General features: G+C 40.9%; 1 protein-coding gene across 2 annotated transcripts in view; it reads left to right on the top strand.

The window, feature by feature from the left end:
- Window positions 1-13,660, top strand: part of si:rp71-79p20.2 (SLC2A4 regulator) — a 42,898-nt gene that overhangs the window by 9,515 nt on the left and 19,723 nt on the right. The window lies entirely within an intron of this gene.

Here is a 13,660-nt window from a genome sequence, read left to right as displayed (position 1 = left end):
ATCCTGTTTTTTGTATCTGTGCTGGGTATTCACAGATCCTTAAAAAAGAGGAAAAGACATAAGTTGAAATTTGAATTATATAAAAATCTGACTGTGAAAAGGTGTTTGACGGAAGAGAAGCTTTTTGAGCCTAGACGTCTCTTTAAACAGGAGCAGTCACACACCCCCGGACTCCTTTGACTGCTGCCAAGATAACGTGGAGATTTCCGGCCTGGGGGGAGGTAGAAAGTATCCCCGCTTAATCTTAGTGATGGCGGCTTCCAGCACCAACATGCCACTGCACAAAGCATTGAGTGTACAAGGCCATCCAGCCAGGTGCATAGTAGAGCCTCGATCACTGCCCACATGAGCTCAGAAAGTCAGCTGTTCCAGGGTTTTGGCACAAGCAAATGATTATTATCATTGTCAATCAATCTGTTGGTAATTTTCTGGAATATTTAATGGGTTGTTCTGTGTATAAAATGTCAAAAAATTGTGAAAAATGTTGATCAGTGTTTCCCCAAGGCGACGATGATGACCTGAAATATCTTGTTTTGTCCACAACCCAAAGACATTCAGTTTATCATAGCAGAGTAAAGACACTAGGAGAAACTAGGAGATATTCACTCTGAAGAACCTGTACTCATCACTTCACACACACTGAATAAATGGATGTTAAAATAGCTGGTGATTAATTTGATAGTTGAAAAAGACTTGATTCAGTTTTGCCGCTCTAGAGATTTTCACAATGTAATCATTCTCACCCACACTTGATTTTTATCTGAAGGCGCAAGTGTCAACATTTCTTTCCCTGCTGTTTGGTTGATAAACCATAGGCATTCATTGGTGTGGTTCTTTCAAGCCTGACATATTTCATGGGGTTTGAATTGTCGAGATTGATGCAGAGGGTAAGGCTGGTCTCCAGTCTCTTGTCCAACAGCATTTGCTCTTTCCTCTTTCCTGTCCGATCTGCCCCGATCCGGTTTGGACCAAGAATCAACACCATGGTCACGATATATATACGAGCTGGTGTTTACGCTATGTTTTGTTCACCATAATTACACCATGAGGAAACGATGGAAGAGTGAGGGCGGGAGTGACACAGAGGCAAATAGAGAAAAAGGGAAGGGCATGGGATAATGCCACTACGTTCAAAAACAATTTGACATCTCATCATCTCCGTTGAATTATTGCAGCTGGTGCAGCATTAAGATGTCAAACCTCACTATCCGACTTTCAGAAGAATCCATTTGCTGCCTGATCCAGACTTGGAAATTGCCTGTTTTAGACAGATATACTATTTGTCTAGATAGTTTTCTACTGTGGATGAGTCAGCTATGTTGTAAAATGGTTTTATTTGTCTGTGTTAAGTGTGTTTATTGTTAATATTTCAAAATTCCTTTTGCTGTATATCCCAAGGTGCTTTATTTTGAAAGTTGCCTGGATGAACTATGCAGTTTTGCTGTCTGACTTCCTGTCTGGTTCAATCTGCTCTGTGCAGATTGGTGCAACTGCAGTCTGCTTCCATCAGAAATAGGCTTGGCAAGCATTATCTGCGGAGCAGAAAGGAGAGCTGCTTCTGGGACGGCGCAGTTGTTGGAAACAGGAGCATTGTCTAGAACAGCTGCAGTCAGCTCAGGCGAGTGCATTGTAGCCGTAACATGCCAGAGACAGACCCGGTGGAATCTGGGGGTTGTTCGATCAATTGCTTAGCCTGCTAGCAGAAATTTTATTGGCAGGTATTTTAAGAATCAATTTATTGTTCGTTTTTTTTTTTTTTTTAAAGCTGGCAGATAATGCTGTTCCAGTCTCTGAAATACTTTAATCTGATCTTTTCTCTGTTTCACATCATATTAAACTAAATATCTTTGGGTTTAGGACTTGCGATATTCAATGGCATTACAACAGATTGACTTTATTCGTCATTTCCTAACATTTGATACACCCAATGATTACTTGATTAATCTAGAGAATAATCTCCAGGTTCACTGATAATGAAAATTATCGTCATAGTGATATGAATTCATCACTTTTTTGCCCTGCTATCAGTCATGTGAGATCCCCAGGAGGACATGAAGAAATCCCTCACAAGCATGTTGACAAGATTTGATTGTACCATCCATTTTTTCTTCCATATTTTCTTCATTTTGAGTCTACTACAGTGAATTAATCTTAGGTATAAACATGTAAAGATTTTTTCTTTTGTATTTCTCAATAACTTGGTTCTACTGCCTAAACAGTACCTATAATTACATGGCATTCATTGTACGAAATATAACTGGGCTGTAACTAGGTGACAACAATACTGCTGTCAAATTAAGAAAAAGAAGAAGTGAAACAGGGAAAAGTAAGGGCATCTCTATACTTATATAGAGAGTGTTATTCATTTTATTGGTATGTTGAGCAGCTGTTTCTGTCTCTGGTTTCACTTCAGCTCTCCTTAACGGGGGCGGAAGGTCTCATGTCAGCTTCTTAACATTTGACCAGATTCACCAGAGAATGTAGATACACCAATGGGGACTCAAGGTGCCAAGTACGTGCATGTCTGCATGTCTTTTGTGTGTGTGTGTGTGTGTGTGTGTGTGTGTGTGTGTGTGTGTGTGTGTGTGTGTGTGTGTGTGTGTGTGTGTGTGTGTGTGTGTGTGTGTGTGTGTGAGAGAATGAATAAGGTGTAGTGGCATGTTGGTATATCTGAAACTGGATCTGTTATAAGCCTCTGAATCCTCACTAGCTTAACACAAGGCTCCTCTCTACTGTCCAAACAACATCATTATCCATCCTAAACCGTGGCTGCCCTAATTGGCTACCTCCTATCTGCCGATGTTTATGTAAATCTAATTTAGATATACTTTGCCATTCCAAGATTGACAGCTTGTTTTGTACTTTTGAACTGCAGAAGAAAATCCCATCTCAACTGAAGGTCCAATTACTCACTTGTTCCAGAGCTTTTGACCTTATCATGCAGCCGTCATCAGCAGATTAAATTTGCTCAGTTGCCATGGAACTGTAGATGTTCAACATTTCATGCTTCAAACCTTGCCAGTGTGTCTTTTCATATACCATTCTTAAGTCAGCAATTCAAGATTTTGCAGTAGTCAGTGTTCTGAATCTGTGTGTATCTGACAGTGAAGAGTTTTGGCTGTAGAGAGGCCTGACTGTTTGACAGAAAAACAGTTCAGTCTCACAAGGCATGACTTTCCCCGGGCCAGGGCGGCTTGCTGTGTCTGGCAAGCGCTCCCATCTGTCTGCTTGTCTGTTCGGGAGCCCTAATCTGTCCATTTGCCGGGTTTGGCCTTGATAGCAAATGCACAGTTCTCACACTGAGACTCATCATTTGCATCCAACTTGCAGTCATTCTCATCCTGCTTTGTGAGCCTCAGCCGTTATATTTTAACGTGTTTGTAAAGGATGTAGTCGGGTCCAGAGTCAGGGATTAATATCCTCAGATGTCTCACAAAGGAGCAACTCTCTGTCTCTTCAGAGCTGACTAGGTAGATGCTCAGTCTTATCATCATCATTATCTCTCCAGTGTTTCCATGATGTGCTTTAATTGCCTCCATTCGTCTTATTAATTATCCCATTGCTAGCATTGCAGGGTGGAAGAGGGGCCATTTTCCTTTGCTAATTCCCAGAAGTGTCACAGCCTCCACTTGCAGGATGTTGAAATACTGATAATTTGCAGAGAGGTGAATGGCTTTTGTTGGCACAGAACCAGACAATCCACTGGGAGACTTAAAATTTTAAAGGTGTGGTTTTTGTGGCATTTTTTTCTGCTTCCTTTATTAGTTAGTGTCCAAAACAGTCTGAATGGGACACTAAAGGCTTTGAGCCACATCCTGAATTTTAAGGCTCATCACTAGATGATGTTTAAAAATAAAATGACAAATGTGTTAATTATATATGGTCCACATAAAAAAATGCCTCCTTACCTGACCAGTGCACACAATAAGCACAAACTACCAGTGAAATGATGGTTAATAATATGCAAGTAACTGACATGTGGATTTGCTTCACTTATCGGCCATAAAAACGATGGTTATCAATTGAGTGTCTGGTGAAATCTGTACATACACTAGTCATTTTGCCATTGGACAATAAAGTTCATTTTGCTCCTTGCCAAAGCTGATTAGTTCTTCGTTACAGAGTAAACTCACAGGCTTTGACCCAATAGGCAAACACTGTTTACTACACTCACTTGTTAATTCCTCTTTTTCAACAGTTAGAGAAGATTGCATCACTTTAACAACCTAGTCTAGGTTTGTTTGGAAGAGTAAAAGAAAGTGGACATTGGACTTCACCATAGCCTGTATGTAAAATGCATTGCAATTTGACAAGTTATCGTGATCCCTGCCATGTCACCTTTGCATTGAAAGTAACATCATTAAGCATGACTGACCACATTACAGCAGTCATAAACATTCATAGAATGTAGTTTATACATTTGTTTTAATGACAACAAGTACATAAAGTATTACAGCATATATATTATTTATGATATATTAATATTTATTTTTATATCATTATTATCTAGTTTTGCATTTATTTTACCAGGAATATTGACATTAAGATTAGAAATCTTCCTTTATTAGTACAATAACCCATAATTTCCTAAGTACAAGTTAGTACAAGTTATTAACTAAGATGTCTATGCTTGCCAGTCACTGGTGTGGCTTGATGGCTCTCCCCCAACCCCCTCCTACTAGTTTAGCCTACTTTTTTCTCTTGGAGAACCATTATTGAGTAATATGAAAATATAAATGATTATCCGTTCAACCCTACTCATCACACTTACTCAAAGCATGCAGCCATCCATCCACTTACTGTACTTTTTTTATTTTAAGCGCTTTCTTCCTCTGAGATTCAGTGCCCTCACTTTCTCTTTCTAGAAAAAGATAGTGATCAGTTTATTTTACTAACTGGAGTCTTTGTCTGATGCTGCCCTGCAGACATTTGGCTTCGTGAGAGTAAGCAGAGCAGAGTGGCTTTGGAACAGCATTAGTTTGCTTTCGCAAAACACAGGAAACCAGGCAAAGGCTTGCTCTGGCTTGTGATGGCAGAAGGGCAAATCTCAAGAGCAGGCAAGAGAGGGAGTGGGAAGTAAAGAATGAGGAACAAAATAAGAGTATGAGTACTGCAGAGAGAGAACTGACCGCTCTGTTCAGGGCTTTCCGACATTTTAATCTGCTCTCCAAGTTTCAAGACATGTTTTCTTTGTGTTGGAACTATGGTTGTGATCCGTCCTTTCCTGCGCTGAATTTCACATCTATGTTTGTAATGTGAATTCCTCCCCAACTTGTTCTTCCTTATCGTGTTTAAGTCGAAGGAAAACAATCATAGTTGATGACCTGCCAGTTTAGCTTTTGTTACTTTATTTGATCTGGATTTCTTGATTCCATAGAGCGAACAGGCAGCTCAGTTGTCCACAAGAAAAATCCAAAATTTCGGTCTAGTCCATAATTTGAAAATACGATTGTAATTCATCATAGGCTAGGATAACTCTTTTCAGGAAGAATGTTAAAAAACAACCAAAACTTCCGCTCCGTTGACCTCTCTTGCTTACCCCATCGTCTCATGACTCAAATTAAAAATGTTATTAAAGAAACAGTGCTTTCAGCCAGAAGGGCCCATCTTGTTTATTCTCTCTTTGTAGAAGTGATGAACAAAAATCTTAGGTCATCGCTCTAAGAGACTGCCCTTCATTCCCCTGGCAACAATATTGTTAATGGAATGGACTGACAGAAGTTGTGAGGGAAGTTGCTATAGCTACAAGTTAATCTTGTCGCGTTGCCTGAAGGGATACTGGGGCAAAAGAGTAAGGCGGCGCTAGTTTCTCCGGAGACACGAGCATCACTGATGTTGTAAATTAGCATATTATCAAATCAAACAGGTATTTCTTCATCTATAGATAACTTATTATAATTTTCTTTGACATAATGTCACCTTTAAAATACTTTTAAGTCATAAAACTAACATTTTTAAGTTTAAAAGCATGTTTCTGTTCATGATATGAATTGTATGAAAGACAGGGTAATCAATTCAGGAGAAACACTGAATGTTGATAGCATCGGCAATCTATGTTAATTGTTTTTAAGCTCAATACACACATATGATATTTGACTGTAATTTCTCCCATTTTTCAAAGACATTAAAATCTTCCAGTACAAGTGAACTGGTAGCAATTTTCTGTAAATCCTGATTCAAAGGGAGGGAAGGCGATCCTGGAGTAGGACAGTTGAATGACAGCTGAGTCTCATTCCCAGGTCGTCAAATGCAGACAGAAATTCTAACCGAGAGCATTGATATCTGATGACCTGGGAATGACACTCAACATTTATCATCTTTCGCCAGAATTGTCTTCCCTACCTTAGATGTCTCAAAGTAGAAATTGTAGAAAGACTTTTTAAGGGGTAAAACCAGGACATGTCTGTGTGCTAACAATGACACGATTAATGTGCCTGAATGGTGTTTGCCAGCACTGGACGGACTTGTGTAAGGCTCACACTGCAAATGTAATGACACAATATCCCCATGGCTAGCTGTTACCACAAGATGTGGGCATGGCATGCAAGTCAGGTAATGCGTCATCATCTACTCTGTCGTCAGCTGGTTAATTGCTTCTGCTGTGTCAACATTTTCTCTCCGAGGAACGTGCACTACAAGCACGACTCTGAGCTTCGGGGGGGATGTCAGCACAGGTTGCAGCAAACGGAGTGACCCCTTTTCAGCTTGCAAGTTTGCTGGTAAAGTGAACATTTTTTATTGGATCCTGTCTTGTGTAGTTTATGACATAGTGTGCAGACATGGGGAGTCAGACACCGCAGTGGGAATCATGCCTTTTGCTCCGTGTCTATCTTCTATTATTTTGCCCAAACAAAGCTGTCCGTTGTTTGTGCTTGGCCCTAAGGCTACAGATTGCATTCGATGATCAAGAGACAGACAGAGAGGGCTTTTTGTCCTGCCACTGAATAGCCATTACATTCACAGCCCACATTAAAGAGACACGGCTCCTGTCTAACAGCCTCTCCCTCTCCAGGGGACTTGACCCTTGGGGACTTACGTAAGGGGGCAACATGTGTGTAGACTGCACTGCAGATGGTGAATTACCAAGATTAGGGATGTTCTAAATTTCAAGGTATTTGAACTGAAGTTAAAACTTAGACTTCTGTTGGCTCAGAAAACAGTCAAATAATCATAATATTTTTTCCCAAAGAACATTTTTTGTGTATTGTCCCGCTTTCTTCTAAATGCACTATAACAGAGAGCTCAGTACAACATTGGTTTGCACGATCACCATGGATAATATTGACAGTTAGAAATATATTATACAAAAAAAAGAAAAATACAATTCTACAAAACATGACACAAACTCACTTAATCAAAGTGAGCAAATAGGACTTATTGAAAACAATATTCAATGTAGCAAAAACAACATTTAGGAAATGTCCTGATCATAACAACAACGTTTCAGTAGGTTCATTTCATTTTCAATGGCGAACATCCCCTACAAAAATGCTTACCCACATATTTATATTGTATAACAAGATAGAAATACAGAACAGGAAACAGGGAGAATGACCGATGTAAACATGGAGGCTCAGGCTTGTGTTGGGTCGGGGGTTTAGACTGTTTACTGCCAATCACGGCCATCTGCCTGCAGAGCAAGCGAGGAAGTGAGATCGAGTGAGAGGGACTAAGGGCATTACGTAATACACTGGAGAGGAGGCAGGATGATGGGGGACGGAGGGAATGGAGAGCAGTGCGTGTTCTATTTATAGTGGGTATGGATGGGGCAGCTGATGGGGCTGCACAGCAGGCAGACGATCGTCAACACCAGTCTGGTCAGTTACAATGGCTTTAGTTGTCACAATTTTGCCTCATTATACAGGATATATCAGCTTGACAACGTCATACCATGCCCTGCACTGTTTTTACTTAAGATGTGTCACATTTTCGAAAGCTTTCCTCTACATTTTCATCTGTGATTACTGTGCTCTAGGATAACATAATCCAAATTCCCCTTAGAGCCAGCATCAGGATCCCTTTGCGCCTTCAACAGGCTGAAAGGAAAAAAGAGACAGATGCATATCAGATACGTGATGGTAAAATGGTTCACAAGGCATTTGTGGTTTTGTGGTTCCCGTCACTTTCTGTGTTATCCTCCTTCACATTCTCTCCCTCTGAGTATGCGTGAGGACGAGTGATGTGAACATGTGCTTTAAACAAAATCTTCGCCTTAGGAAAAGTCTATCTCATGACTGGGAACATTACTCTTAATTTTGGTCTCCGTATCTACATCACTGTGTGCATTTGCATTTGTTTGTGTTCAAGAGAGATAAAGGGAGAGACATAAAGAGACAGAAAGAAGTATGAAAACAGGGTCACTGTGCAGTGAATTTGCGTCCCTATCACAACCCAGAGTGGTGTTTGAAACTTGGACTTGTTTTCATGTGCTTGTTTGACAGTGTTTTTTCAACTCTCTTACAGCGAAGGTCATATAGCAGTCTCAATGCCAATCTGAGGCACACACAGCTGCTTTGGATATGGAGAAATCGGCCCACTTGCATACAGTACATACAGAGACACACAAATACACCCTGATGCATGTTTTGGGGATCACCTCGATCACATGATCTGGATGCATGAGAGCTATTTAAAGCGATCACCACTGGGGCTAAGAGGAGGATCAGAGCAACTAGTCCTTCCTCACTGAACTCTGCACAGCTTTGAATCATCCTGACATGAATCGGATGAGCTTTGTGGTTAGCCAACTCAAAACAATGAAATCTGCTGATACTGCCCAGCCCTTTCCACTTGGTCTTCCTCTTTTCTCTTGACCTTACGAAAGCAGTTTCTTCCAAGCAATTCACATGATACATATTTCTTCTCCTGGTAAATAAGATAGACCTCCTGTGTTGTCTAGGGGTTTAAATTGATGTCAGCCTTTTGAGAATGAAACCATCACCACATGTACCTGTAGACTAGAAGGCTCCATGCTCTGTAATATTCATAGTTTGCACTTTCACAAACAGTGAAAGCTGAGTGTAGGTAGGAGGTCATGCGAAGTCATGGTCTGGTAAACTAAGTCTTGGCTTTGCCAAACAGGTGGAATACACATGCGGGAGGGAGAGGGATTAGATAAGGTTCGGCAGAAAAACTGAGATGAAAAACACAGTTCAATGCACCACAGATAAACACATCAGGTATTTTATTTTTTTCTGCATTTGTGGCCTGCTAGTTGCCTTTCATAGTTATTGAGTGTGTTTTGTGGCCGTTTGTTGTGAACTGTCAGTGGGCTTGTACTGAGGGCAATATGTGCTATTAACCAGGCACATCCTGGGACTTTCTACCAGGCTGGTAACTGGAGTAGAAGGGCTGTGTTATATATAGAGGGAAGGCCCAGTCTTCTCCCCGACAACAGCAGAGAGCCCTCAGTAGTATTGGATGGGGGTGGTGGGTGGGGGCTGCCAAACGGCAACACGGCAGAATTGTAGCACCATTTGCTATATCAAAGTCCAAGTGTCCTATTAGGACAGTGTGAAAATCCACTGTGCTGTGAGTTTTCTTCCAGGTGTATCCAACTAATAAAAAGTTAAGCTTGAAAATCACCCTATAGAAATACTCAGTCTAATCCTTGAGTCATTGTAACTTAATTATACATTTAAATAGTTTTCCCCTGGGAATTAATAAAGTATTCTGATTCTAATATTGATTACACCTTGTATCAGATGATCTCATCTTCAAATCTTATCCCCTCATTGCACTCATTACAGAGATCAAACTTTAGTGTCGTCATGATACTGGAATTTCTAACCGTGATATGATACCTCAAAATAATTTAGATACGATACCACGGAGAAAAAAACGGAAACTTTAAGTCCATAAAGTTTAAGAGGTTTTTTTGAAATATCAGTTTAACAAAACATCACACCAAGGTACAACCTTCTTTTTAATTGTAGAGAGACAGTTAATTCTACAAAAAATGTTCTAGGTATGTGTCAACTCACTGTTGGAGAGAAGGCTGAGAAAGTGCGCAGCTTGTAGTGGAGTGTCGATACTGCAGAAAATGACAGTACTGTTTTGGCCAAGATTGGCCTCTTACAAATACATTAGTATTGTTGTTAATGTTGTCTGATATCTTTTTTTAAATGATGGAGAAAAAGATGCCAGGATTGATTTGTAATCATTAAATTCCCAGTGAGTTTCCGGTGTTAGTTCACTGACGTCAGTTCAGACAAAAAAGTTTATTGTTGAACTGTAAAATATCCTTCCTCCATTACTTATCTTCGTGACAAGTGTTTGATAACCTTAGTTGAGAGATCATTGCAAATATTGTGTGCATGTCAACCAATACATCAGAGGTGCTGCCCAATATTGTTATCGGCATCCAACTCAAAAATCAAGTAACGGTCAGGTCAGGCTCTAGTCTCACTCATTTATTTCTTTGCACTGATACTTAAAATGTTAATGGTTATCAAACACTTCTGAAAGTGATAGAAGCACAGTATTTTACAACTAAAAATAAACTTTACTGTACAAAATGACAGTGAAACAATAAACTTCACAGGGGATTTAATAATTATAAATTACGCCAAAGACCTTTTCTGTTCTGGAAAAAATATTGGATATATTGAGAACAATACAGCTGCAATAGGCCACTAATAATATAGGCCAAACAATATATTGGTTGGGCTCCACTGTACATTCATTACTCTCCCCCTTTCTGCAGTCTGAGCTTGTTGTTGCTACTTGCGCCTTGGCTCAGAGCAATAGTCTCTCTCTGTCTTTCTCTCTCTCTCTCTCTCTCCCACTCTGTATGTGCCTGGGCCTGGCTTGTTGACTTTAGTCGGCCTGTGTGTTGTGCCACTGCCAGAAGGGATGGTTCTTGGCCTAGGCAAGGCCAATAACAGTTGAGGGGGGAAGGAGGGTAGGAGGGAATGGTGTGGGTGTGAGAGAGTGAGTGTATGGTTTTGTTCGTGCATGTACTCTAGTTTGACAACCAGAATTGCACATACTACACACACACACTCAAACAGGCATGCAGGTACAGTACACGTGTTTGTCAGTGACAGGGCTTGTAAAACTTACGAGTATGAATGGTGTCACTACGCTACATTAATTACCTCAGATACCACATAAGTTTATGTGCCTACACATGTTCATCTGCTTATATGGGGGAGGACTGTTATGTTTATCATGTCATCATTAAATTTACTGCCATCCATAAATGTACCAGGGTTGGACTGAAAGGCTCTTGTAAACATCCAATTCTGGGGAGTGAAAAACCAAAGAGCCCAAACTCCCATCCCACCCCCTAAACACACATACATATCCCAAACGAGTGCACGCACAGAGCCCAACGTTGTTGACAGCGATCTCTGCTCTCCAATCAGCTCTTACTGAGCACTAAATAAAGGCATCCCCAGTTTAACTTCCACCAAAATAAAGCCTCTCCCAAGAAGATGCGGACAGATTTAGTGTTGCGTCAGTGCACTCGCTCTTTAGCCTGTACTTCACTCCCACCAACTTTAATGGCTCCACAGTTATTTCACAGACAGGCGAGAAGTTATACAGAGCGTAGTGGAGTGTGTCATTTGAAGTATCTGCAGGCAGTGATGTGTTCATCAGAGTAAGCAATGAACTGTTATCTGTACAAATTGGCCTTACGATGGCAAAATGTGGCAGCCATCTGCTTCAAACGTGGTGTAAACATTGATATCAAAGTCAGCCTGATAGCAGGATTCGATTAGCATCACTGCCATCAGTGTGAGTAAGAGTCAAACGGAAGTTGGACCTCTGAAAAACAAGTGTCCAAAACATGCTGTGTGCGTTGTTTATTGCCTAACACATGCACACACAGACGCACAGAAACACTTGCAAACAGATGTAGTGAAACTGTGGTGGAGTATCATGGTTCTGCCGGGAAGCAGAGGAAGGATAAAGCTCGATGTCAGGAAATCAGAGGGGGTTGAGGAGGGCGGGGGTATTAATGGGGTCTGGAGTGTGCTAGTATTCCTCCTGTGTGTGTGTGTGTGTGTGTGTGTGTGTGCATCTCTGTGTGTATACGAGAAAGAAAGAGAAATATCAAAGTTTGAATAACCTCAGGAATTGACTAATAGGCTGTCTTTACAGTTTCTTTTCTGGTATGTTTCACTCATGCACGCACACACACACACACACACACACACACACACACACACACACACACACACACACACCAAAAAAAACAGTTCTGCGTGACGTTCAGTGGTATGCTGTTAGTATACCACTTTTCCACACTGTAGACAGGCCAAATCTTAATTTGCCAAGACTTCAGACTTACATTTTGAAGGATAGAAAACAACAACACGTTGTCCATGTTTGCCACAAAATGAGAAAAGCAGCAAAGAAATGTTATTATGAAAGAGACAGAGGGCCATAAATCAAAACATGTCCCTGGTTGGCCCTGTTTAGTGCTGAAAACAAGGCTAATGACTGAAACAGGACACGGCTAATCTTGTTATCTCTTTATCTCCCATCCAGACTCTGTGTGTGTTTATGCATGTGTATGTGTGTAGTGTGCATATGTGTGTTACCCGCCTCTCCTCGGTCTTAGCTGCGGTGTGGACATTATTCTTTGCATGCTGTGATTAGCTCAATCTTGGTATTTTATGTTATAACTGTTTTGCAAACTGCCCGCATTGTATTCTGAACAAACAAACACAGAGGGAGACCAAGCGACAGAGACAGAGCAACAGAGAGAGAGACAATTAACCCATATTTCGATTGTTGGAAAGTAAAAACAATGTGTTTTTGCTCTTCACTGCAGTGTAGCATTCATATGGTCTCTGAGAGATTCCTTCATATCTGGTGCATTCCTCTGCGATTTGTTTGCTCCCCATCCAACATATTCTCATCAGCGTGGGAGCTGAGACGCTATCCAAAGTTTTTTACGTGTCGATAAAGCTTTATAGAAGTCCTGTTGCAACCTCTAAAAGTGTGACTCTGTGTGTTTGTTTGTGTGTGTGTGTGTGTGTCAGTTTACGTACACTTACTGATTTACAGCATACTCCTGTACAAGTTTGTAGACCAGAGTGAAGTTTTTTGCGTGTGTGTGTGTGTGTGTACACTGAGTCTCAAAGTGGATCTCTGCCAACGCTTAGGGCTTGGCTGAGAGAATGCCTCAAACCAGTTTACTCTGGTTGTGTAGTGGAGAAGTATGGGGGCGGGACAAGGACCTCTTAAAGCTGCAGACCATGTGTATTTCTGCTTCTGTCTCTTTTTGTGTATGTATGTGTGTGTCTGTTTTGTATTAATACATTGGTGTATCCAGTTACATTTTACAGCATTTTGGATTTGCATTTTATGGTACAATATAGCGGACATACATTGACCACATTGTCTTTGACAGCTTGCCTATTTCTGCATTTTGAATATGTTTATGTTTGTATGCAAGCTCGTGGGTGATTTCTTGGCCCTGCATTTGGCTTTAAAGGACAGAGGTGAAAAGTGCATAATAGAACAGATTAAGAGAATCTGTGCTTCACTGCAGGATGACACAAAAGACTGTTGTTCTGGTCACATTTTTATGAGAATATTGTGTGCCAAAGCACACTCCCTGGGCTCCCTGTGCATGCATATGTGCGACGCTGCTTGTTCCAGTGGGCAGTATAAATAAGGTTTAAGCTGAGGGTGGACTGCTCAG

The sequence above is a fragment of the Acanthopagrus latus genome, chromosome 7 (assembly GCF_904848185.1).
Source record: "Acanthopagrus latus isolate v.2019 chromosome 7, fAcaLat1.1, whole genome shotgun sequence".
Lineage (NCBI taxonomy): Eukaryota > Metazoa > Chordata > Actinopteri > Spariformes > Sparidae > Acanthopagrus > Acanthopagrus latus.
This window is presented reverse-complemented; position numbering and strand designations above follow the sequence as displayed.